Source organism: Platichthys flesus, chromosome 21 (assembly GCF_949316205.1).
Source record: "Platichthys flesus chromosome 21, fPlaFle2.1, whole genome shotgun sequence".
Taxonomy (NCBI): Eukaryota; Metazoa; Chordata; class Actinopteri; order Pleuronectiformes; family Pleuronectidae; genus Platichthys; species Platichthys flesus.
Window position 1 is genome coordinate 16,436,883 of NC_084965.1, and position 7,131 is coordinate 16,444,013.

General features: G+C 45.0%; 1 protein-coding gene across 6 annotated transcripts in view; it reads right to left on the reverse strand.

The window, feature by feature from the left end:
- arhgap12b (Rho GTPase activating protein 12b) overlaps window positions 1–3,951 on the reverse strand; it is a 53,807-nt gene extending 49,856 nt beyond the window's left edge. For all 6 annotated transcript variants that reach the window (XM_062379325.1, XM_062379324.1, XM_062379323.1 and 3 more), the window contains exon 1: window positions 3,816–3,951. The gene's annotated coding sequence lies outside the window, so the exon portion shown is untranslated. The remainder of the gene's footprint in view (window positions 1–3,815) is intronic.
- Between the last annotated feature and the right edge of the window lie 3,180 nt (window positions 3,952–7,131).

Genomic DNA, 7,131 nt, shown 5'->3' on the forward strand with positions numbered 1-7,131 from the left:
CAGGAGAGAAGAAAGGTAAGAACAAAGGGTGTTAGAGTTTCTCGCTGTTTGTCAGACTGAAGTCGGGGTCAAACATTCCTTTTGAAATGTATAATTATAAATGTCCTTTATCGAGAAACATGCTTTTTAATCGCATTGCTTTCTAAATAAACTTGTTCAAAATAATCTATAATATACAGAGGATGCGTCAACAACGTTCAATGCAAGTTACTCTTTCTTGCAGTGGCAATGAAGCGCACTAAAACAAAGTGGCAATTGTGCCTAAAAAGACAAATATAAACAAACAAATTGCACACACATAGAAATCAGTCTCCCAAATATGCCAGATTTAAGTTGAATGTTGCAAGCTATACTTTTAAAACCTATAACGTGCTCAGACACATGAACACACGCCCACCAAACCACAGAAACCTGCTCCCAGCTCACCTTGTTACTCATCTGATCACCACAACCACAAAGTGCTTCCGCTGTTATACCCCCGCAGTATGGACATGAATCCACTTCCAGACAGACATACTCTATTGGTGAGTCAATTGAAGAGCACCACAGGGCGACTCCTCCATCTGATCAACCACAACACACAGTCTGCCCCAATTGTTCTGGCAACCTACACCACCGCTAAGGATATCCAGCCTGGTAACCCGATCACCCTCTGCGGAGCTGGGGGTGATGACAACATGACCCCCGCACACTGATCCTGCGTGCGATCCAGTCGCCCTCGAGCTTACATTCCCTCAGACGCCACGACCAAAAATAAAGCGTGTGTCGCCTCATACATAGAATCCAGCTCGGCCGTTTGACACCATTACTCATTAATGCAGTTACGAGACACAGTCAGAATGCTTTAAAAAGATCGGGGCGATCTTCCCGATATTTTTGCGTGTGTGAGTCAGAAGACAGCTGGGCCCCTCTCCATTCCTGCAGGGTTTGTTTTGGGATGAGGCCTGTCATTGATCCGTCTGTCAGAGAGTATCCCTTCATCGGTTAACCTAAATAAATACCAGGGCACTCCCACTGCAGAGGGGCTGCCACTGAGCCGCGTCTCCCCTCAGATCAGATTCTCCGTCTTCCTCCCTGAAATAGCGGCCGCCCTGGATTCGCATCCTGGAAGTGCCGGTGGGGAGAGCAGGTGCTTTTTGTGCAGCGTGAGAACGCGGCACTGAATCTATAAGGAGGTCCATCCTTATGTAAGGGAATACGTACACACATTCTGAAGCCCAGACTGGCAGCTACATACCCCAGAATAAATTTACGGTTAGGCTAAAACGGGAGCTTATGAGAGAAGGGCTGATAGTTCACAATGGGCTTTATTAGTTCTGTTTTTAACACCATGAATCTCTCTCTCTCTCACACACACACACACACACACACACACACACACACACACACACACACACACACACACACACACACACACACACACACACACACACACACACACACACACACACACACACACACACACACACACACACACACACACACACACACACACACACACACGTTTCAGGATGGCAGCCCCTGTACGAGCTTCAGCCATGATGTCAACAAACACACAGAAGCCTTTTATGAATGACTGTCTGTTAAGAAACAGCCACTGTCTGTTTTGGTTAGTGTATGTACGAGGAATCGCTATCACCAGAGGTGCCAGAGATGTAGTCAGGGCATCGAGTCACGCACATGATAACGGCCCTATCAATGATGCCGCCTGACAGCAGCAGTCGTGACCTCCCCACAGCAAGTTCACAGTGTCGCCGCCTGTTGAAAGCAGACATAAATAAAGACAATGTATCTGTGATTTCAGCTCTGTCTGCCGTGTCTCCCCGATAAACCATGAAACCTGTGATAAATGACATGGTGTGAGACAGTCACATTCTTTATCTGTGCAAATCTGTTGAGATTACCAAACTCGCCAATCCTCTTCATACCATTAGCGTCTGAAGTTGGAGACACTCCTCTAAAAGATTAAGGCTCCCAGTCAGACACCGGTTTGGCCAGAGACAATTCATAGACAGCGTCACACACTTTCTTTTTACAAAACTGGCAAATTAGAAGGAGTAAGCATGTGAAATTGAAACTATGGAGATAGGTTAAATGTATTTTTAGTAGGTGCCTTACAGCCTTGAGAAACCTCAGTGACCAGGCTGCAAATCAAGAAAGACATTAGTCACGTTGGCAGCGGCCCCGCGACCGACTCACAATGAAACAAATTGCTGTTATTCTCAAATTAAAACGGACTCCTCAGACACAACTATCCTCACTCTCCGGTTCATCTGCTGCGTAGCATCCGCCACACTTCTGACAGAGGACCGGAGAGTAAGTATGACTGTAAGAGAGCCCTCGTCAACCGAAGTGAAGTCTCAGGGGAGAGTGGCAGCTGACTTGTTGCTCATGTGTAGAAAGAAGTCGTCTCAGCTCAGCGGTGAAAAGCTACTCCAAGTCTGTCAATATGGACTAGAGCTATGAGGTCATAATTTTATATTTGGGAATGGATTGGTGGTTCCCATGGTGGAGCACGAAGACTTACAGGGATCCTGGAAAATTGGAAATGTCATGAACTCACAAAACGAGTTAATGCCGTCATACCCAAGATTGTATAATTCCCACCCTATGATTAACCTTTAGTTAATTTGCCAACTATTTGTTTCTTAGCAACAGAAACTAAATGTTTCTGTTGCTAAGTTAATATCATTTCGAGCTATTGCAAAGTAATAGGATTCAATTTGATCTGTAGGCAGATGTCTGGCTCTATAGAAAACACCAACCAGTGAGGAAAGTGAATCCAGATGTGATGGCTGCCACAGAAATGTGGTAAAACTATTTCACAATATATGTGTGATGCCTCCGTTGAACACCTGCAACATGTTGAAATCAGACCCAATAACTTCTATCATGGATACATTTGCAATACGGGCTTGATGGCAACGCGCTCTCCAACCCGGTGTGCAGCTCGCAGAAAAAGCAAAGCTCGCATCAACACAGAGATCACGACCCGAGCTTTTGTCTGCGTACATCTGCAGAGCAGCCTGAGACTCGGACCGCCTTTGTCCCTGTGCTTCATTCAAAACAGATGTGGCCGAGCAGCATCCACTCCAACATGTGCTGCTGCTGCTGCTGCATTTCAATCCATCTGCGCCCCGCTCACGCTGCTGCTGCTGCATCTGTGCACCAGCACTGCGCTCACACACTGTCCTCCTCTCCTCACTGCGCACTGTGGAAGCCCCTGGAAGCGAACCGTGCACAGATCGTGGGGTCTCTGCGTATACACATGCAGGGGGCTGATGGCGGCGGCGGCGGAGGAGAGGGGGGAGGGCATAGGTGGGGGGCAGGGTCCCTTCCAGCCCCACACACATACCACACTGCCGCAGAAACACAACACAAAGGACCTTAACCCATCTGCGACAAAGGGTTCACCGCCGAGGATCTCCAGGAGGAGCGAGGGGAGGGCAGGGAGCTGCCGGGCCGGCCCGGAGGAAGACCCCCTCTGGGCGGCGGCACACCGCGAGGGAAATAACAGCTCCACGAATCTGAGCCACACGCACTGATGCTATCACGTGGAGTGGTTAACCACCCGACACCTCAGAAATAAACACACATGGAAAATAAAGAATACACACTGATCTTTAAATGTTGACTATCTCCCCGGTGTGGTTTATCCGGAGGAGGAAGAAAAGCAGCAGGTTCACTCGGAGACAAACCGTCCGACCTGCGGCAGCGTGCATAGCAACAAAGTAAGTCCGACACAAGCCAGCAGCCTCCCGCAGAGCAGGGGAGGGAGAGAGGCGCCAGCGGAAAACACACGGGACCGTACCGACCTTTGAAAAGAGTCCAGCGGCGAGCGGCTGGTTCCTGAGACCACTAGAGACACGGACAGGGCTAACTTTTACTGCCCGCTTCAGTGCGTGCTGCTCGGGCTTCAGTCCTCAGCAGACCCCGCTCCTCCTCTCCGCGCTGTCAAGTTCGTGTGTGGAAACACCACACACATCCGGTCATAACTTTCAAAGTAAAGCGTGTAACTATGCCAATAAGTCATCTAAGAAATAAATTAAATTCTTATTTGGGCTGATTTTAAAATCGAGTTATTGAGCATCTGTCTTTTTTTAAAGTCCATATCCCACTTTCTTATATGCTTTCAACTTTGATTATTTTCTGTAAGCGCCCATGGCTTGAATGGACTTCTTTAGGTCAAAGTGTGTTTGTTGTTTGTCGGCTACATTTTTCATTATAATTATCATTTACTATCATCATCATCATCATCATCATCATCATCATCATCATTATTACTAGTAGTGTTGTTATTATTATTGTCATTATCTCTATTGCTGTGTGAATAGTGTGCAGTGATTTCCCCATATTGTTCATTGGCAAATGCAACATCTCATTTCTGAAATCCTGTTATATGTTTGCTTGTTGTGTGCTGTTTGAACTATCCATTCCTATGGAAGGATTTCATCTTTACATTGCGTTATCACCAAAATAATGGGCTGTGGCGAATAAAAGAGAGTGAGAGAGAGAGAGAGAGAGAGAGAAAGAATTTTAAATAGCTCACAATAGAGTGTAATACGTATAAAATGTACCAAAAACTGTACATACTCGCTAAGTACATGATACACAATAAAGTACTAGAATACACAACAATGTACTAAATATAATAGAACAACGAATAAGCCTATAAACAAGAGACTAAATGCAAGAGATGACAAACTATGAACAAGTGATACCTCTGCAAAGTTGCAGTATTTGTAAATAAATAAAAAGACATACACAACTTTGATTGAATTAATTCAAACATTTAATCAATTCGAGCAACTTCTTAATGAACCATATTCATGGCCTTTTGCTGCTTTGTCAAGAATTATAATTCATGCAGTCATAATATTTCCCCTTGTTTGCCTCTATGTGTCTCCTAACACTTTTGGTGCTTTTATTGTGAAAGAGCGCCCCGACAACAGTCCGGTGGTACTCCGTGTATTTCCAGACCGGTTGTCGCAGTAGTGCAGACGGTCTTTCTCAGCTCCACACCTACAGTCTGTCACCGCTGATCGACGGCGCCCGGAGCCGTGTGCACATCTTCACTGTGCGGTGCGTTTCCCCCCACGGAACACATACAACCAGGGTCCTTTGATCTCACTGTCCTTTCAAAGACATCACATGGGACAGTCCTACATTATTCCACTTTTTTTATTGTAAGTCCCCTTGATTATTTGAGAGCCATTATTTCTCATTTTTCGGCGGGATCGTTGTGTTCGTCTGGTAAAGCCACACAACAGAATTGGGCTCTGTAGAGTTAACATGCAGGGGTAGCCCCCCCACCACCCTCACTCCCTCCCCTCAGCCGAGCTCCTCTTCAGGCAATCACAACAGGGGGTTCAGCATCCAGCAGCATCATGAATGATTTAGTGCTCGGATGATCCAGGAACACAGCGACGCGTCTTCGCCGGCGCAGACTCCGTAGACTAGACAGGCGCACATGACCTGAAGCCTCGGGCATCAGATCGTGAGTTTACATTATTTCAGAATAATGCATGAACAGCAAGACAACTCAACAATCGGATCTCATCACTTCTTCATCCTGCTTTGGCACAGGGTGTGCGTAAAAGCGCGTCCTGCTGGTGTGAGGAGGGAAGTGACTAACAGGAGAGGGGCCTTCATTAAGTCTGGACACGTCGTGTGCATGTTTTGACATATGTTGGAAAGATAATACAAATTATGAAACCACACACACACACAGCTTTCTATCTGCTCATGATGGGAAATCAGGAGGAGCTGATCCGCTAATTAACAAATGGCAGCTTTAAATTGGTAGTTTGAGGCTTTTTGCATTTATTTTCTAAAACATTTAACAAATGTCCACCTGTTAACAACATTTAAACTAGACGGTCATTCAGTAGAGCACATACCTCTGCCATGGCCTGACAGTCCCCTTAGGAAATCATATTCAAATTCACTAGACCAAGATTTTAATTTGGATCTGCACCAGATTGCACACATTCAAATAAAAACCAGTCTGACTTTAAATCCAGATCTGCGCATTACATTCTGGGAAATCAACAAACACATCTTATATGTTAAAGAAAGTGATTCCTGGATCCACCTCCTGATCTGTATCAGCACCTACGCCACATCCTTCCACCAAGTTTCATTGTAACCCATTGTGTTGTTTTTGTGTAAACTTCCTCTCAATTCAACAAACAAATGGACAGGGGGGAAAACACAACTTCTTTGAAAGAGGTGATGATATGTATTTGCTATATACAGTACCTGATGGAGACTCCTCCCAGTCTCTGAACTCCTTTATCCGCGAGCCAGCTGGGGAACATGCTAGTCCTCACCAGACACAATGGGCCTGTTTTCACGGAGGACATTTTCATTGTCCTGATGCTGTCATGGTTTACTGGGATACTTAGACAGAACAAAGTCATTGTGAGGGCAGTAGCTGGGGCTTTTACTACCATTAAAAGTCGTAATGTCTGCTGTGAAGAAGGTCTGTCATAGTCACTAGAGCTCTCCAAGCTAGTTTTTGTGATTGACACATTTCACACTCTTTTGTAATTGAATTGGTTCTTTCTTGAAACTGACAACATCTTCCCACCAAGTTTCATGGTAATCTCTTTCTGCGTAATCCTGCAAACAAAACAACCAAAACAATCCAGCAAACTCTAATCACATAATCACACGATCGAAAATAAATGAACCACAATACGCTTTCAATTTTCAATTTATTATTTCTGGCATAAAAATGTTTACAGCCTGAGGCCCATAGCACAGTTTACCATTGATCTGCTGGTAGTATGTGGAACATACATATGCTGTTGTAACCATGATTTCACCAAAACATCTACAACTGCCTTTAGTTTCAAATGACTGAAAGTATTTTCAGTCATGTGAAATGTTTACTGAGACTTTAAATCCTATAGATTAACAGGACGCCTTTGCACATGGTTACAGTTATTAAGACGTCCTGAACAGAGCTGTGAGTGTTACAGGTGAAAATAACTCGTCCTCTTCTTCTAAATCATAATTCATGCTTTACCAAACAAAATAAACATAAAACCCTTTGCCTGCAGCCTTCAGGCATAAATAACACTTGTATATAACTAAACCCTGTGCCTCTCTCGCCCTGAGCAAAAG